Source organism: Homalodisca vitripennis, chromosome 1, assembly GCF_021130785.1.
Source record: "Homalodisca vitripennis isolate AUS2020 chromosome 1, UT_GWSS_2.1, whole genome shotgun sequence".
Classification (NCBI taxonomy): domain Eukaryota; kingdom Metazoa; phylum Arthropoda; class Insecta; order Hemiptera; family Cicadellidae; genus Homalodisca; species Homalodisca vitripennis.
In genome coordinates, this window is record NC_060207.1 from 63,790,949 (window position 1) to 63,812,577 (window position 21,629).

Below are 21,629 nucleotides of genomic sequence, written 5' to 3' on the forward strand. Positions count from 1 at the left end.
AAGCCGCGATTAACAGCCAGTATATAAATAAAATTGAGTCGCCAAATGTGTTGCTACACTTTTGAATTCTTTTTTTTCATAATCGATGAAGTCCGATGATTATTTATAAGAAAAGATCGGCCATGTCTCCTGGCATACTTTAGAGTTCAGAAAAAATAATGGTGATATATATGTTTAAAATTCCAAATTCAGCTGTTGACATTTTCAGATGAAGTTTATCAAAAAGGGTAAAATATTTGCTTAAATTTATATTTAAGAAAATGTTAAGAATACATTACTACTAAGCTTTAACCCTTTGAGTGCCACAACGTCGCTAATTTTGACGGTACGAACGAAAAGTGCATAAAGTGCCAGCGTTGCCAATTTTGACGTTTCGTATTTCGATAGTATTTTATATAGTACAAGATTATTTTTGCCAAATAACCAGACAGCTGTATTCAATACGTTCCAAACTATCAATAAATACGAGTTTTATTTTGTTTCTCTACTATTTTATCTGTGAAACTTATGTTGTTTGGGTACTTATCAAGAAGCCACTATTTTTGGACTATTTCCTTATCGGGGACAAAATAAATTACAGTATTAAAAACAACTGATTTTAATTAACCTATTTTGGAATTTACAAGTTATTACGACAATCAATGAAATCAAAAACTATAAGAACAATGTTTCATTATTCGAAAATGTCAGGTCATTCGTGTGTCTATTTGGAGACGATTTGGAGATAGGAAGTATGACTCATTGAGTATTTTTCTATTCATTATGGAAGAAGGAACATATAATGAAGTTTATTTTGATCTCTGATAAGGAAAACTCGTCCAAAATACCGAAGTACCTGTGCGATGATTCTGTCTACCAGTCACGCGAAGTAGCGGACGAATACCATGTTGCGTAACGACCTTTCTTGTTGTTTATGTGCCGATAAACAAGCATTTGAGTAAATACAAAATAGAATAGTAACTTATACAGTATTTTACTGTATTTCTTTACAAAAGTAATGTAGTGATTTGAGTTGTGTCCAAGCGATAAACGTGAATTTTCAGTGTAAATATTATTAGGGTTATTATTTAGTAAATGTAAACTTTTATGTAAGTATGTTAGCAAGTATTTGTTTCTACATTTACTAACCATATTTATTTGTGTTATATTGATGTTTTATTAGATTTATTGGGATAACTACATAATTACTAAGTAATTTCTAAACTCTGACAAATGAAGTACAGTTTATAAAAGGTCGGTACCGGGCAGCATTTTGTTAATACATATAATGCCATATTTTTAAAATTATAGAATAAGATATTACACATGGGTTTTATTTAGAATTATATGGCCTTTATAGTGGTATAAAGAAAAAGAATTTTAAAAATACCGTATACACTCAAATTAGGTCGAAACTTAACAGCTTTTTTCCCAAAAGTTTACAAATATGCGAAAAACAGCGTGGCACTTTATTCATATGCCTTCGGAAAATACCCGTGGCACTCAAAGGGTTAATGAACATAGCAAACTCAAAATTTATATTTACATTTTACTATTGCGCCAGTGACGGGTTTTAACATCTATAATATATGAAAATGCTAGTTAAATACTGTTATAAAACTCATTACTTTATTACATAGTAGATTCCATGAAGTTGGATTAATTCTGTTTGGTTCAAATAAACAAAATCCAAAAGTTACGAATATTTGTTTCTCAAAATCAATATGCGAGCTGAACGCTAGCTAAGGCATCCTGATGAAGGTTTGAGACGATGCGGTTTGACCACAATTTTACGTATTCTATATTTGACATCCGGGGACCGTTTTATATAATTACAACTAAGAATTAAAAAGAATCCAATATTGTATCATTGCTAAAAATAGCATTCGTGTACCTGCAAAACGTTAAAATGTAAGTTCTGCAATAACATTACAATAACGGTGGAATCTTTATCCAGACCAAGCAATAGGTTAAAATAACTGTATGCGGTTTACATCCTTTCTAAATACCATTTGGTGTTAAACAAGAACACATTAAGAGACAATTAAAGAGAGCATTTTTCAAATTATCCATGGCATACAACGGATTACAAGGAATGAATATTGTGCTCTTAAAATTGTACAAAACCTCTAGCATAAAAAATCAAAACAAAACAAGTTTAAAATCTCAAGTTAATCGTGATGATAATGCAAAGTATCAGGTTCAAAGTACTATATTTTCTCATTTCAAATAAATCGTTTAAGGAAACCTGATCATATATATATATATATATATATATATATATATATATATATATATATATATATATATATATCATAACGAATTTGATTTTATAGTGAATATATATATATATATATATATATATATATATATATATATATATATATATCATAACGAATTTGATTTTAGAGTGAATCCTCGTCCTTGAGTTGACTCCGTGAAGTCAGAGTCGATCCAGCCATTGACGCAATTATAGAAGATTGATGTCCTTTTGTGATCCTTCCTAAACACTTTGTAAGTCCGCATTGAGTACAAGAGTGAGAAACTATACAATTTCCGTAGCCGGTAGTTACCATGTAAGTGAAGGTCTCTGTTAACTGTGGACCCTCTCCCAACCCTGCGGTGCGGCACGGGATGAAATTGCAGAGTCCCTCCACCGTGTCTCGAGATGTGCCGGTTAATTCACAGAGTAATAGTAGATGAGAAACTTTCATCACCTCATCTGGGAACCGAACGGCAGCACATCACTTCTCTAATGGGCCGGCGGAACAATCATCGTGGGAAGCTCGGTATTTGAGCAAGCCGATTGCTGCTTGGGACGTACCGGACGCGTAATTGATCGCAGGATGTCTTCACTGCGTGAGAACTACCTAGGGCTGTCAAAACCTCGGTAGGTCACTCATGAAAATGATTAAAATTGGGTCTTACACTTTCACTCGAATTTCCCAACAAGAGAGTAAATTCAACTTAGAGTTGCACAGTAATGATAATGGACACTAATTATAACATTTCAAAAGCCTCCCACTTTTGTGATTTATTTAGTATGAAATAAAAGATTGGCTCCTCACAATAGATTATTGACGTCTTAAGTCTCTTCCTAGTCCTCGTCACTGTTATCGAGATACAGCATCGATCCATAAAACCTTCAAAGGACCCAAGACCTCTATTAGTTCATTAGCTCTAGCTGCTGGCGAGCTAACGAGATTGCAACGAAGCCAGAACGGGGGACAGATTGACAAGCACGTGATAGATATCCATCAGTCGTGGTAGGACGCCGAGGCGGCCCAAGGTCTCTGAGTCACCGGGGCCCACGACAAGTCGATCACAGGAGAGTGGTAGGCGGGTCGGCAAGCGCCATCCGTGGCTGCCTCTGCAAAAACTCAGAATAGCACACGAGAACTCTTTACGGCTGATGTAAAATTTACAGTGCTTAGAAAAACAGACGTAATATCACGGTAACTACACATGTAAATGGAAACGTGATCCAAAACCTTGTTTCTATGATTATATTTTCAAAAATACCATTTTATTGTACTAGTTTTTACAACAATTCCACCCAAAAAAACTTTAAACAGCCTGAGTACTTGAGAGGTCCAAGTTTCTCCGGATCACCAATGGTGAGTAGTGTATTCACCATGTACTACTCCAAATATTTCACACTGAGATCACAATGTATAATTCGTCTTAATTAGGTTAGTCTCTAGTTGTGATGAATTGCATAAAAATGTAGCTGCAATATCCTTATTTTAAAGATACAAATTAAGCAGTTAAAAGCAACCAACAACAGAAGACACCGCATGGCCAGTCAAGATTTTATATCGATAACAAAATACATTTGAATAAAAATCCTTGATCCATTTCTAAAAAGAGCACATGCAAATGTGTTGCTGTAAATGGTATTGTGTATTTCGTCTCCGATTTTATGGATAAGCTACTAAGTTCAAATTCGTTAGTCTAAAGGTTTATTCCATCTTGATCCAATTCTTTTATTTATTTTTAGTGAAGTTATCATCATAGCATTTAAAAACATGGATATACTTATTTGATCAACTCAGAAGTACTCTCAAAATTGAATCTATCCAAGCGATGAGTCACTATCATAATAGTCACTTAAGGGTGTAGCCCAATGAAAAGCAAATGTTTATGGTATCTTAAAATTTACTACTCAGGTTAGGAACTATTTCAATGGGCACAGCGAATTGTATGAGAAAATAATAACATCTGAAGTTTTTATCTAAAATGAAAGTAAATGAGTATAACGCGAAAACATGGTTACAAGCCTAAGCATTGTCCCGTGGAAAAACAGACAACTGAAATGCGAAGAAACAAACAAAGCTAAGGGAAGATGGCTTTGAAAACAATTGTCAATTGGCCGAGAGAGCCTGCAAACAAGATTTAATTACTTTGCTAATTATCGCCTGAGAGCGAGAGAGAGAGAGAGAGAGGTGGGGAGAGGGAGAGAGATTAGAAATTCACCCACATGCCATGCAGAAGCAGAGAGTCAAGCCATCTGGTATGGACCTAGAAGTTTATGAAGGCACGCTTATATTTCCAGCTAATCCGCACAAGTTGCCAAGGGTTTTGTCAGCATATAGACTGGATTATACGCCATAATTAAGAATAAGTGAATATATGATATTCGCAAATTACCATTAATTAAATCCATATTTTCGAGTGTAGATGAATTTAAATATAACTCTAATGTGATATACATTAACCTTTCGTTGGATATTAAACATTTATCTATCTGTTCTGCTCAAATAACGGTGAAAGTGCGAGATTAATCACACTGATAAAACAGTTCACCCACATCAATAGTGTCAGCTGTTGCAGGTAGGAAAAAGACACATTAGAAATATATTTAGGAAAATGGGATATAACTTTGAACGTTTCTAAACTTTGGCAAATTGTTTAACAAAAAATGAAACTCTAATTAATTAGTTTTAATATAACATCTTTCCTATTGTAATATGACATAGGAAAGAACACTACCTACAAGGATTTGCGCTGAAAATTGGGACACAGAAATTAAATTAAAACATAAAAAGAATCATCGAAAATTCTTTCTGTTACTCTTTAGCAATTTAGAGTGTTTTAACGTTATACGTCTCTATTGGGGATGAAAACCCCCCTTTTTAAGATTGTTTAAAAATGTCTCGTGTTTTACATTGCTTGCAACTCATGAGGGACATACCCCTAATTTCAAATAAGACTTGATTAAATTTGTTGGTGTCTGCTACTTATCCTCTGACTTGGAATAACTTGAAAACGAATTTAAATAAATAAAGATGTTCAGTTTGTTTATACTGACAATTTTGCTTATTTCCCCATGAATTTAGTACAAATAAAGGGCTGCTTTTAAGGATTTTGAGTTTAGATATATCTCCAGTAATTGTAATACCCTGAATGTAAATCTTATTAGTATAAAAACATCGAACACACTTTGTTTATACGTATTTCTTCTGGCGTAAAAATTGCCAGAATGGGTAATAAAACGATCAAAGAAATTAATATGTAAAAAAATCGTAAATTTATGATTCTAATACGTTATAGAGTATACTGTGAACAGAGATCGTGACTCCTTTAAAAAAACCATGTCGAGTAATATGAGATGTAAATGGTTTAATGTTGATCCTATACAAAGAGTAATACTTAACTGTTTTTACAAATTATTTATATATCGCCACATATAATTTTTATTTATTATAATAGTTTTTTACCTTAGTCGCAACATTTTTATTAATTTACATGTTTGCTTGATTATTATTACAAAGAGGATTCATTGAATTTTGTTACAATAATTGCATTTTTTGACAAGAGAAAAACTGTTTTCTTCTATATTATCAACCAACAAACTTTTGAGACACGTCCATTGTAAACTTTAAACCTTGAAGATACCAATGCCCTAATTGAGATTCAATTCCGGTTTGAGATGGATTCCGTAGCACACTCGATATTCATGTGAAGACAATGCCGAATGGTGGTCGCGGCCAACAATTTTGGTTCCATCACTTGTCAACTCAGGAAACGGTCGATTATGAGGGCTAGGTTTAATTTGTGGCACAACTTCCGTCGATGTCCGTGACGCCGGGTCCACAATAGCTTGACAGGGCGCCAGGGCTCTGACATTCTATTGGTCGGTCGATGTGATATGACTTTGTTATCACTTTGTGGTCCAGTGGTGTATCCAGTATGAAGATTTCGAGGTAGAACTTTTAATTTGATATTTGTAATCATTGGTAACCGAGGGAGGAGTGACAAGATGGAAGTGCTATTTCTATTTAATAATCCCATACAAGCACGCGCAGAGGTATACGAGTACAGTTACACATTTTCCCTGTGTAGATGCCATTTTAGTACCACAATTTACAATGAATAAAAAATCAGTCAAATATTAAGTCAATAAAAGATTTTATTTTCTCTATTCATTTAATGATTACCAGATAAGATAAATCGTTATCAAATGATATATAAATACATATACGTAATAGTACGTATTGTGTACACACGTTTTTTATAAAAATTCACGTTACAATTACAATTTTACGTGTGTTACAATTATACAAAATGGCGCTCAATTTTGAAATTGCTTAAGGATTTACTACTTTTTATGAGGGATTTGTGTTTAAAATGTGATTCTACGACTTTTTTATTTTTATTATTGGGATGTACTTAACCGTTTATCCGCTAGGAGTGCTGAACTGGAAGTTTCAGAAACTCTGTTCTCAACAGTTATTTAAGAGTATTAGGATTTGTAAAAAACTATAAATTAGAATGTAATATTTTTTATGGAATGTTATAAGGTGTTTCACAAAGATTTTATTTAATAAAATATGTATTAAAACTACTGCAATTACAATAATACTTATGGTGACTTAAAGTGGGATTTTCATAAAAATTTCAAAGATGACCGCCATATTGGAAAATAGTGATTAAATTTTAAAATATTGACCAATTGTATTAAGCATAAAAAATAAAGTAATGTTCCGAATTTAAAGTTGTTGCAAAATTAATAGTTTCTGAGATTTCAATGGTGGCAATCTTGAGTTGATCACCCTATATACAATACAGGAAAATGCGATGGCACAAACAATTGTCGCTTTTGTATCAATACTATTTGATCAGACGATTTGATATTACCTACCGTCTATATCTCTGGTAGTAATAAACTTCTCTCATAATTTAATAAGAATTCTCTTCAGGATCCTCACAAATACAGTTTTGACGCGCATAAAATTCGTATTATCGTGGCGTTAGACACTTAGTTCAGGTTTGTTCCTCTTAGAGTACAGGGTTGTTGGTGGCTTAGGCGTCATCGTTGCTTATATGAAAGGCGACAATGGTAGTAATGAAAAGTGCAGAGGATTGCGGACAGCAGAACGCTTACTTTCCCTTCCCTACTACCACACTTCCCGCCACTTGATTCTATTTATCTGTGTGGCAATTTAAAGAATGTAGATTCTTGAGTTCAATGTATAGGGGATTTTCGACTGTGTTTGTGAGTGTAAACCATTTTTAAGAATTAATTAGGATAAAGAAATCTGAGATCCATTGAATTCAAGCAAAAAAGTACTCCTGTAAATGTTTAATGTAAAAAAGAAAGTAAACAGTTTGGTTATAACTACATTCAGTATTGTATTAATTTTACACACCAATAATGTTAAGTACGAGCATTCAACAATTTAACTTATAAAACAATAGAAACTGTGATATTCTATAAATTCAGAACATAAAACAAGGTGACGATGAAAGAATTGTATACGGTAAACAGACTATACCTAACATTAGCGAACTCAAGGCTAGAGGGGCTAGAGGATCATTATGTTGTCATCGTTATCGCACCGTATCAGGCCATGCTACGGTATTACTGATATACGATATACTTCATTTATACTTTTCCACACAAAAAAATGTTGTTATTTCAAAAGTTTATTCATGAACTACTTATAAATCTTATAGTCCTTATATAAACTACTTATAAATATACATTTTTATTAAAATTCAAATATAGTATTTATGTTATTTTCATGGATTCGGCATTATAAGCCCTTATACTTTATGTTTACGGATTGAATTTATTTTTATAAGGCAATTACATATTCCACTCGAAAAAAGATGGATTTCATGTGCAGATTTTATTTCAAAATATCCAAATTTTTTAAGAGATGAAGATCCATTTATAAGATTTATTCTGCCTTATTAATGATGTATCATAGTTTTGAAGGTTCATTCATGCACAAATATTACTAGGACCAATTTTTTATTTCAAAACCGTCATCTTAAACCCTAATGAGATAATTAAATAGCTATTTTTACAACCTTAAACATAGAATCCATTTACAAAAACATAAAGACTTTTTGAAACACTATTTTTGCATTATGGGCTTTGGCCCATAGAATTTTTTACGCATTAGCAATGTATCACAGAAATAGAAGATATATATATATATATATATATATATATATATATATATATATATATATAAATATTCTGATTTATTTGACATATTTTTCTTTATTAGAAATAAAATACCCACTTCATGCAAACAAGAATGTAAAAAAATAGTATTAATTTAAAACACCTATTATTAAACAGCAAGAGAGGGAGAAAGCCCCTGACTCATTTAAAAATGGAAGAAAAGTTACGAATAGCATAGCTCAGCTTTGCATCCACACAAAAGGGACACATTTTGAAAATTTGCTGTAATAATGATTTTGTTTAACACATTCTTCTTCACAGTATGTGGTTTTTTTATGTGTTATTACGAATGAAATAAAGTTTTGTTTCTGCAGTTCTGCGTTTTTAGCCGAATCTCAAAGGGAACACTACGTGTTGCCTACAAGGAGGCGTTTCGCAAATTCTTGATTTTCTCGTAAACGAAACATTTGCGAACCCACGCATACTGGAAAGAAAATTTGTATATTTATATATTCTATCAATCCTGAAAAACAGCGCACATTTATCGTATGTGTACATATATACAACCTTAGTACACTTTGAACTGTTGCCATTTTGGAAGCTGAAGAGAATGTTACAGAACTAAGTAACAGCGCTAAAGTGTTTCCAATTTTACCTTTACAAATGTTCAATAGTACAACATTGCTTAACTGTCTAAAGATGATAACATAATAAAATCTATATATAAAACAAACAATATTTTAGATTTTCTTTATATTTCCATGCATTAACACAAGTAATTGGTAAAGATATCACTTGTTATATTCGAAACCTGACCTAGTCAAAATTGATAAATTGACAAAACGTTCACAGTCTCAAGTTTGGTTCGAACCATGTGAAATGTCCTCAACTATAAAAAGAGAAACTACCCCGCGGTGTTGTACTCTACCAAGATACCTCGCTTAGGGCATCCCTGGAATCGATTGCCGCAGGATCGACAGCGGCTGGCACAGGAGCTGTAATCGATACGGTCAAGGACTCCCGTGTTCTCCTCTCCACAGAGCATGGGGTAATTAGCGGCTAATAACCCTCAGTCCGGCGACCACAGACCGACGCGCCCGGCGCCTCCCAGGACTACTCGGGTTATGGTCATGATGCCGTTACTACCGGAGACTTGCCGGGATGTGAAGACAGTATGGAGTCTGCCAGTTAGTCTGCTCTGTCTACAATCTGATGAACTATAGAATCTCAATGAGAAGAATTTGAGATCCTTGACAAAATTATGGACATTTCCTACCAACCTCGATCTGTTCTTCATATTTAATTTTGGCTCAAACTTTAAAAAATCCAAACACTGACACTTTTCGCATGAAAAGAAATTTTTCGGAATAAGAAGACTTTAAAATAGACTACGTGTCTTATCAATATAGTACCTCTTAAGGCCTCACACTGCAGTCCACAGCGTCCATGGATGTCCTTGGATGTCCATGGACGCCGTGAACGTGCCATTTCACACTGCATGTGGACATATTTGTAGTAGATGTGTCATTTCCCCTGTCTACTCTTACAAACGTCAGTCTTCGACAAAGAGATGATGTCTTCTGACGTGCCGTGGTGTAGTGATGGGTTTTGTAAAGACGTACCGTGGCTTGATTGTGAAAGTAGCAGTAGTGACGAAGAAACAGTACTGTTTTACAGCCATACAAATAAATCTAAATGGGTTCACCCAATAAACAAAAAACGAGAAAAGTTTGGTGAGTACCACCATTTAAATACGCGATCTCAAGGTGGATGACGACAGGTTCAAGACCTATTTTAGATTAAATAAGGACGAGTTCGAAGAAGTTTTGTCAATTATTGATGAGGACATCTCGAAAAAGGATACAAACTGCCGGAGAGCGATTAATAGTCGAGAACGCCTTGCCTTCTGGGTCGACTGCGCATGCGCGTCCACTCGGATGTTCCAAGCTGATCGCTCCGAGAGCGATCTATGTGGACGCGTCCAAGACGTCCTAGGACATACGTGGATGTCCATGTATGCCAGTTTGAATGGTCCCATTAAAATACATGTTAAGCAATTTTTGTCCATTCCCGTCCGTGGATGTCCATGGATGCCAGTGTGAAATGGCTTTTAACCATTTGAATTCTCTACGTATGTTTTTTAACCAAATATTCTATTATTTATATTTTTTAAGAATGTATAATCGCTGAGAATAACATGTGGAAAATGATATCCAAAATTTGGTTGAAATAAAGTGTTTTCTAACTAAGACAAGACGTCGATTATTTTTAAATTGTAAATTTTCTTATAATTGCTGTTTTTAGTTTTTACAGCGTTCAATCGTCGTTGTCTGTTATATTTTTTACAAATAAAATTGATTTGGACATCCCGTTTGAATTCTTGAAATATTTATTCACATTTTGATGTAAAAATTACAAAATTGCTTTTTTCGACCCAGAAGGAAAGATATAGGCCCCGCCAAACACCATCCTACTACATCTGGTATTTAAAATAGTGAAGGCAGTATTGGTCTTGTTGAAGAGAAACTGAATTTGTTCTAAAGGGACTTTCTGTCCAAGAGCAATATAGTTTTTTTTTCGAGAGTAACTTAGACTTGTTCTTAAAAGCATTTGTTTTCAAGACAAAACCCATCAAGTTGTTTTGAAACTCTTTTGGAAAATTCCAGGAGTCTTCCTCTTGGCTCACATGGCTCACAGATAGGCCTACTTGTTGCAACTGTAAGATAAGCTGCTGTTCAGTTGGAGGCCTAACTGATGATAACATGACTGATGATAGCCCTTGACTCAAGGAAGTCTGACGTTTCCTCCTGCGTACAACGTTCATTATAATGAATGGTCTGGATAAGTGGCGAGGAAGTTACGATACACAATTACTTAAAAAAACAATGGAAATAAAAGTGTCACTGTAAATTAGCATTAAAATACCTACAGGAAAACGGCATTATAACAACTTAATAAATAGATTTTATCAAATAGATTAAATGTTTTATAATTATTAATACATATTAATTTCATCTCTCTAAATATTATATAAACAATTTCCTTTGAAAGGATCCCCACTAAAGAGAGGCAGAAATACTGTACATTTTTTATCGACTTTGAACAATCCAATTCTTGAAGGAGCTTAATTAGTGACGTAAAAAACTTTAAATATTATGGATTTTTAATGTTAATGGGTTTATGCAAGCAAAGTGAACATAGGTCTTGTTATCTGGTACCCGTTGAAAAAGTTTCTTTTATCTTAAAATTTAAAGGAGCCAATTGTCAAAACAGCAGATCACAGTTTTAGTTCCTTTATATCATATTTCTAGAATCAACGAACAGACGTCTTCCTGCAGTACATAAAGAAAAGATTTCTCGAGTTTAAAATATTTACAATTCATTAAAATCATTTAGTGCATACTAAACTTATGAACAGATAAACTAATTATGAGAATTATGTCATTACATAGGGCATTACCTCGCTAAATAAAATTTCAATACATTTAGTGTAATTTGTACACAATTTACAGGACGATTTAAAATCCATATGAAAGTTTTCAAAAACGCTTTATGATGCTTGTTATTTCCGTTTTCGAATAAACTTATTACAGCTTCACTTTTTGCAAGTGGATTTTTATGAGAACTATTAATTCATGAGATTTAAGCCTTATTTCCCAAGCTATTTTAACAGTCCATTTTTCTATCGTGATACTCTTATATGTTTCTAGCACATATAAGTTGTGCCACTTCTGACCAGCGGCGCCCACTTAATTCGTCAAGTCAACTGAGGTCGTTTCAAATTCAAAGTGAGGAATTTGTAACGACTGTGACCTAGATTTTTTACATATGAATCAGTTCGTGCTGCCGACAGTAACCTAACACTTCATAATTGTGATTTACACATTCATAGATATGATAAAAGGGCGAAAACAAGCGGCAAGGCGGCGTGGCGCGGCGCTTTGCACAGCTGCACCGCAGTACGGCAGAGTACACATCTCATGCGGCGTCGTCGTCGGTCTCGCTGATAACGATTATGGCGGTGGTAACTGATAAGTGATAAGGACATTGTTGGGAAGCAGCGATGATAACATTTTATCGTCAACTGTGTCGGAAGAGCGGTACATGTCTGTATCCCCTCTTGTTGTATCGTCTTGTGGGTTCGCGTGGGATATTATCAAACATTAGACAATCACCGTTAAATGGAAGAAGCTGTAACCTGTATAACCGACCACATGTACGAGTATCAGTAGAGATGTGGTATGATCACAGTATTAACAACTTGGCTGATTACCCACTTGTTATGGCCAATATCTAAGCGGGCCAGAGCTAAAATTAAATATTCTCCAATATCACTCAATTATCTCACTGTATAGTTTTGGTGAAATCGGTTTTCAGTTGCAGTATATTTATCAATTTTAAATACTTAGCACATACTAACATCCCTGAAGACAGAAAAAGTAGAGTGAAAATTCAATATCAATAAATGTTTAATAGGGCACAAACAAAAACGCCTGAAGATAATCGTTAAAACAATGTGTCTAAATTAGGCACAGATCATGGACTTGTATGAATTTTCATTATTTGTGATTTAAGGAAACTCTATATGACTTATTAAAATATAATTTCAAGAAATGACAAGTTGTATGGTAATATTTTTTGAGGAAATTTAATCGTTAAACAATCAATGAAAAAAAAACATGTTTTTCCCTGGATCCACTGATCTACCATGGACATAATGAAAAAATAATTTCCTTGTAATCATAGCCTGTTGCCCAAAGTTTGTTTAATTTTTTTTTTTTAATTATTCCAACAGAAAATAAATTTTTCATTGTTCCACAACCTTTTGTAACAATCTATCTGCTGTAAACATTATTGTTGGAACATTTTTTTAAATTCCAGTACAGTGATAATCAAAGTACTTTCTGTCTCTAAAACCTATCCATTTAAAAAACTGAGTCCTATTTAATGTTTTCCATACAAGTTGAAAGAGCAAAACTATGTAATGGCAATCACTCGGTATTGATTCGAAATTGTATAGTTACTCCTATCGTATAGTTTATAGTTATATAATATATATTTTTCAATATTATATCTAGTGCTTGGGTGGAAAAAAATAACAATAGGTTACCCGAGATAAACATTTAGTCGATATTAACATTGCAACATACAAGATAAAAATCTAATCTGGTGCGGTTAGTGACCGGAATCATGCACAGTTTAAAGGATTTAGTACTACGATGTCTTCGACAGTTAGTTGTTCATGTACGTAAAAAATCTATCAACTTTCGCCTCGACCCCTCTAGGTTAACCGATACCCTTTCATGTCGATGGTAATGGGAAAATTACTCTGAGGGATTCCGATTCCATAATCGGATGAATCGGAAAACACGCACGCAATCGAATCAGGAATCGCCCTCGATTAAACTTTGAATGGACGAATAATCAAGCCACCGCCAAGCAAAGTTTACGATTACAGGAGACAAATGAATCAATCAGAGCAGGGGTCGAAATGGAAGGGTTAACTTGTGTGCGTGAGAGGTGAAGGGTGTGGCGGGGCTGCTAATGGATTATACCACCACATGGTACACGCCCTGGGGCCACGCACCGCTAAATACCGAACGCACGTTGGGGGAGGTGATAACACCTTATCACCTTGCGGAATAACTACCAAATTCTTTCTCTTTGCATAACGAGTCACCTAGATGTTAAAAGCCTTACTTGTTTAGTTGGTTGTAAAAGCTTTCTTCTTTTTAATGTGTCGAGTTTGCAACATCCCATAAAAGAATTCCTCAGATATTCATCTTTTTATTTTAAAAGGGACATTCTCTTTATTGGCGGATATTTAAATATACAGCTTCTCAGTCATCCGAGTTTTCCGAATGATTAAGCCAATGGTTCTGCATCATTCGGTTCTATTATCTTCAGTTTATTCAATTCTGTGGCGCAGACATTTCTTCTTTTAACCGCTCGACCCATCGTGCTTTTGAAGTTCCTTTGACTCTCTTGGGTTTTTGGTTAACTCGGACCTCGTGGGAAACTTAAACTTGGACTATTGTTTTTTATAGTTTACATATACAAGTCTCTTCGTGGGTTTCACATTACACGGGCTTTCTAGTGACATATTACACCTTTCTGATTTTTTGTGTCATCAAGAATTCTGGGACATTGGTTCTCCTACTTAAAATATTGATGTATTTTTACATTCTCACGTTTAATATCAAATCCTTACATCATCCGATATGCATCAATGAGTTGCTATAACACCATGGTTAGCCCAGTGGTTAATTTCAGTGGGAACGCAAGGGAACGGCGTTCCCTTACCTCCCAAGAGTGCCGGAACGCAAGGGAACGCTTTTAAAACTACGAGTAGAAGTTTTAGTTAAAAAAAATTGTAGGTAGGATCAATATTTATGCTATGCTTTGTTGCGAGTGACTCGTAAGCAGATAGTAAGCGCCCGTACAAGCAGTTGTGAGCTGTGCTGTGATGAGTCTTGCACGGAATCAGGCAGGAGGAAGGTGACGGGCGAGTCATCCTAGTTCGCGCATGCGCGGCTGCGCCTCTCAATAACAAAGCAATACCCACCCCACCCCCTTCCTTTCCCCCTCCATTCCTTCACCGCGCCACCGCCCCAGTGATCACAAGACGTGTGTTGACTAGTTGACTTGACCTTGGTGTGTTTCGCGTTTAAAGTTACAAGTTGCATCGCATCCCATCACGCTTAAGTTCGTTTTTGAGGTGCAGGTCGTTGATTGTGTTCGTGTTTATGCTTATTAGTGCTGGTGCAGCTAAATAGTTTCCTAATTGACTATGACTACCAGAAAAATTGTTGATTTCTTTAAACCTAACCCCTAAGAAACAAAAAGGTTATGCGAATAATGAGAACTGCAGTTCGGAAGCATTGACTACAACTTCAATTGTTGATCAAGATAAAAAAGAAGACGCAATCGGGATCAATGAGGATAATTGCGATTACCATTCCCCTTCGACTTCCTCGTCGGGTCAAAATAGTATCCAGGTTGGTGGTTTGGGATCTGATGCAGACGAAGCTAAGGTTAGTAATGAAAATAATGATTTTGTTAATAGGGGTGAACAGCCAGTTTGTTGGTCTGAAGAACAAATTGTTGAATTTAAAGCTAAAAAATCCATGGTTAATTGTGAACAGAGAACTAGGTTGCAACGTTTGCCGTAGTGTGAGTACTCTAGGTGCAGAGAAAACGAAGGGCCTAAAGATTAGCAAAGAGTGGGTTTTAGGAACTGTTACCGCTTATGGAAACAATAAAAAAGACCAGCAATCCTCTCTTAGGAAAAAGATATTTTTACACCGTGGGTCTCGAGCTCATTCTTTAGCTGAAAAAATAACTCATTGAAGCTAAGAAAGATACAATGAAAAAAGCTGTTGCTTCTATGCATAAAGAGCAGCAGATTGTAACTGAGCGCATTTTCCGCACGGCTTATAAGCAAGCTAAACTAAATAGGCCATTTTTTGAGTTTGAAACTGAAATTGATCTTCAAATAATGAATGGCTTAGATATGGGGCGAATCCTACATTCAAATGTTGCTTGCTCCAATATAATTCATCATATTTCTGATGAAATGAAATCAGACTTGATAAATGGCCTAATCAAGTCAGACTCTAAATTTTCCCTGCTTTTGGATGAAGCCACTTCAGTTTCAAACAAAAATGCTTTGGTGGTTTATATCAGAACTGTTCTAAAGGGAATGCAAAACCCTATGACAGTGTTCTTAACACTTTTTTGAGCTAAATAGCACAACATCAGCTGTATATTACAAGAAACTTTTAAATCAGTTACATACAAGCATTAGGTCTAAGCTTTGAATTCATGAACGACCATATGATTGCTCTAACTTGTGATGGTGCTTCAGTGCTACTAGGCAAGAAATCTGGCCTTGCTATACAGTTTACTGAAACGTTTCCCCAACTTGTTCATTTGGCATTGTTTGAACCATCGTTTAGAGCTTGCCGTGCACGATTCCATAGAAGAAGTAGCTGGAATCAATCATTTTAAGATATTCATGGATAAAATTAGAAACATGTTTAGTTGTTCACCGAAAAACAGCAGGGAGTTGGCAGAAGTTGCTAAAGGACTAGAGGAGCAAATGTTGAAAATCGGCCGTGTTTTAGATACTCGTTGGGTAGCCTCCAGCTTAATGGCGGTGAAAGCAGTTTGGACAGATTTTTAAAGCTTTGTACAATCATTTCATTGAAGCATCTGAAGAGAAACAAAGGGACTCGAAGCAACGTTCAACTTACAAAGGGCTTTGTAGTACATTATCTTCTACAACTTTTGTACACAACCTGGCATTGATGTTCGATGCTCTAGAAGAGTTATCGGATTTGTCCTTACAGCTTCAAAAATCAAGCCTCAACCTTATACAAACCCACAGTGATGTAACACTGTTAATCAAAGTGTTTGAAAACCGAGTTGAAAACATGGGGTAGACGTTCAGTGGAAGCTAAAATTGCTATTGACGATTTGATGTTTCAAGATGTTAAACTTTGTGTAAGATCCAAGATACCCAGTATTCCAGAAAAACAGTTCTAATCGGAGCCTCGCTAACAACTTGACTTCAAGGTTGCTATCATCATCTTCAAATGCGTGCTGAACACTACACCAAAATCATGAATGACATCAAAGTGATCCACCCCATGTATTGGCCAAAAGACTTATCCATCACCTACGGAGAATGTGAGATCCAGCGAATCTGCGATAGATTTAAGATTAGCAGCTCTCAGGATATAATTAGAGAACTTCAGAACATTTCAAGCAGGGACTGAAGCCTATGTTAAGTGGAGAGAAACCTACTATTCTAGAGCAACCGCCGTCGTTTAAGGAAACTGATTTCCATCATAAATAGTATTGCAGTGTCTAGTGCTGAATGTGAACGTGGGTTTTCTGCAATGAATCTAATTATGTCTCCTCTTAGATCTTCACTCTACATTAGCACTGTTTGCGATTTATTGCGGATCAGGCTCCTAGAACCTCCTGTGGCTAGATACAATCCCGAGCGACACGTCAAAACCTGGCTGGCGAAGGGACACCAATCTGCACTTGACACCAAGTCAAAACAACGAGGGCAGAAAACTTACCATGAAGACAGCATTGCATTGTGGGAACTTTTTTCCTAAATCTGTTTTTTTAAATATCTTTTAGAATTTCAGAACATTAAGTTTTCATTAAAATAAACTAGCCTATGCCTAACTTATAGTTGTGTTCTGAACTCAAGTTTTCTGAGTTCTTTTTTGTACTTACAGTTAGTTTTGTGTATTGTTGTTTTGTTTCTTTTGTAGTTTTCACTTTAAAATATTAACAAACAACTAAAACTAAGTTTACCAACAGTCTTGGCATTGCCTTACAATATTATACTACAAATCTATACATATTTGTTATAATAACTAATAAGCAAATAAAATAATCAACCTTAACTTTTTAAAAACTACACTAAATTTAAAAAAATGAAACCGTGTTACTCCACTCTGTGTGTCATTTATTTTGTGTGTAATTAAACGCTTCCTTTTTCCTTTCCAAGAAGTTGGTTTATTTTGAATGTATTAATATTGTTTTGTACCCATAAGGTATGCAATTTTTTTGTAAAATATGCAAACTTGTAAAAAAAGCTGTTATATTAACAAACATCCATTTACATATTAAATATGTATTATTATTACTACTGTAATGTGTATAAATAAAACTGTGAATAAGGCTCAATTTGTTTTTATTTTACCATTCATTAAAAAAAATTAATATTGGCGAGCTTCATTGATTCAAACAAAATGGTCAATGAAATCAAACCAAATATTTCTGGGAAATTTAAAGTAGGCAACAAGGTGTTAATGGAGTAGAGTAGAGTAGAGAGTAAACTCAATAATTTAAATTCATGTTTTTATTTTCTTACATCCTAATCAAGCACCTTAAAGAAAATAAACAGCATTAAAATATCACTTGGTATTTTATAAAAATGAAATGTATTATTATGTCCTGGGTGGGCCTAAAAACAAAGGTTTACAGTTATAATTTTTCAAAAGTTTTCCTGGGCGAGGGCCCCCCTCCTTCCTGGGGTGTATATTCCATACCCACCGGTCTGAGCTTCCCCGCTTTAAGAGTTCCCACACCTAAAATTTTAGAAATTAAGCACTGGGTTAGCCTACAATGTGAACATTTGTAGCATGTGGACAAGGATATATTGTTTTGATATAAAACTTCACCAATAATCTCCTAGGTTTCTAAAGTACAAACTTACATGTTTTACGCACTATGTACAGAGCTTTTTAAATTCGGATGGTTACTTAATGTTTTCTTTGACAATACTTATTGCAGATAGTATTTTACTAAATACTACATATTATTCTTTGCAACTGAGTATTAAAAAATAATCAGTGAGTATTCCTGTTGTACATGAATACCACCCGCAATTCATCATTTTATGAAAGGTTGGCGAATTCTTCGGCAGGTGGGACTACGCTCATTGCTGACACCTGGTTATTTTCGGATCTGTCCGTTATATCTTGCTGATTAAGATATTTACACATCGGAGCGTCCAAGGCCAAGGCGAGATCCGTAACTAAATCCCCATCTCGCAACTATCTCTCGTTCTGACGGCGGAAGTACAGGATTTTAGAAATCGCTTTAACACACCTTTACGGATAATTAATTTTTAAAGCGGAAACCGATCCCCCTTGAGCCTTTTTACATCTGTTCTCACGAACCAACGGCCTGTGCGACAGTCTTATCAAACAGATAAGGGGAATAAGGGGGGAAATCGATACAATACAAGGTCGATCGTACTGATAATAAGTGCTACTGTCACAGACAAGATTTGAACCTGCGCTACCTCTAACTCAGATCCGAATTCCAAAATCTTAGACCGCTCCCAATTACTTCAAGTAACGTAAAGATTTATTGTAATCATTTAATTAATTAGACATTAGATTGTTACAGGTAACATTTATTGTTAAGATTGTATTAATTATTTAATAAATATAAATGCTGCCATTTTTAATAACATATAGAAATATGATATTTAGTGCTCAGGGACCAATTGTATTTGAGACTTACACAAAAAACTGTTAAGACTTCTATTGTTTCAACAAAGAAGTTTGAAGTCTGAACGTCACAACAGGAAAATGAAGTGATGTATTTTGTAGTAAAGAGTTAAGTGTAGATTTTTAAGGACGAGTTCCATTGCTAATGATGACAAATTTAACATAGTATAATCCATTTAAATATTATTGTGGAAATCGTCTGCAGAATACATAAGGATAGTAGAAATTTGGTTCTTCCCTAAAACCACTCACTGCTGAGGATTGTGTGGTTTTTACCACTATAACTCTGGTTCTATCAACTAGATTTTTAAACATATTCAAAATATAAGACTTAGAAATCTAAAGCATTTCGAAAAATATTTTAGTACATCCAAAATAATCTGAGGATAATGAACAGACGAAATAGAAAATAATAATTCTATTACATCCTTGTAAAAGCCAGTACATCTAAGATATTTGACCATAAACTCGAATATGTTTTAGGAAGCAATATTTCCTCGCCCTCAATATCATTTACAAGTTATGAAATTAATCATATAGCAAATTTGAAGACTTATATCTTGTGAATGAAATGACACTGTATACCAAATTCAGTACAAGACATGCCCTAAGGGCCACACTGGTAATTAGAACACGAATGACTGGGCACTGCTATGAATATAAACGCAAAGAGGACCTGAAATATCACATGATCTGATTCATAACTTAAATTTTAAATACAGTATACATCAGTAATCAAAAAAGGTTTCTAAATTCGAGTAACAACATTGATATTACCATGGAGCAAGCCCATAAGCTCGATTTGATACAAATATTTCTACATATCAAAAGTTTCTTACAAAAAACACTTAATTTCAAATCTTTCAAATTACAATATTTAGAATGTAAGTAGAGAGGGAAGCTTTTATTGGCGAATATTTGGGCACCAATTATTTATAACAAGAATTAAGAATTATAAACTGAAAATAATTGAGGTCTACGAGGACTTTGCTGGAATATCTACCACACCCAACCTTCCAGAACCATTTCTACACCTTGTAAATTATGCTATGCAGAGTGAGATGAATCCCTATTCAGACGAAGCCGGCAATAGCATTAAGAACAGTAACTGCTTTGAACAACTGCATAAAGATTGATAGAAAGCTCCATAAATAATCCTAAACCCATTAACCCGAACTGAACTATTATGGAGAAAATGCACTCAATCAATAATTAAAGTAAGGATATTAACAGTTGAAGACAAGAGTGCAATAAAACTGAACTGCGGCTAGAGGACTACATACAAGCGTCATTTTATGGTGCACCATCAGCAGATTAGTGTCATGGACCGCGCCGCGCTGCGAGGCTAGTATAGCCTCCAACCCGGGCTTTGTTGTTGGTATCTGCCAATACCCTTTATAGTACCATTCATTCAACGGACCGATGTCCGATTCATTAATTTGGCCTAGTTAGGCACTCGTGGCATTCCTTTCACTTATTGGACTCCGTTGTCAAGATGTCGTTCACCTCGCTTGAACCTCGCTCTTTTGATTTTGGAACTGCTTGCCACAGAGTTTAAAATTCATCTTCATTAAAATATCACTTACACCGACTCGTGTGTCCACACTGTTTAACGTTATCTAGTATACTGATAGAACTCGTATTCTCAATACCTATTACATGTTGTTTCAATTATGCGTATTTCAATTAACTAATAATTTAGAATCAAATTCGATCAATTTAGTTCGTAGATATTTGGGCATATTAACGGACGTTTATACGTACTACAAAAGGTTGTACTAAATTATTAATTTAAATTGCTAATTGTTTTTTATAGATATATGTTAAAAATCTACCCTGAAGCAGGAGAAACTCAATACAAAGTTTCAACAAATTATTAGTGAATTTTTATATTATATGTCATTAATTTAAAAAGAAAACTTGTCTACAACAGTGAATGAAGAGTAGCAATAATGCAGTGTAGGTAGGGTCCTTCGGCGCCTGGGATTCTGCCAACTGGACCACCCTCAGTCGTCTGGGAGGATTCGCCGTGGACCGGCAGGCGACACGGGTCTCCGAGGCCTTCAAGTGAAGCCGAGACATCTATGTCGAATGGCAGTACGCTGAGAATATTGTGAACAACACTAATCTAATATTTTTGCATGTTATATGGAATGTTATTTCTTTGAACTTTTGTAGGTATTTAT

The 21,629-nt window shown here is 34.8% G+C and overlaps 1 protein-coding gene across 2 annotated transcripts in view; it reads right to left on the bottom strand.

Annotated features, from left to right (window-relative positions):
- LOC124363144 (puratrophin-1-like) overlaps positions 1 to 21,629 on the bottom strand; it is a 520,999-nt gene that overhangs the window by 479,221 nt on the left and 20,149 nt on the right. The gene's annotated exons all lie outside the window — the stretch shown is intronic.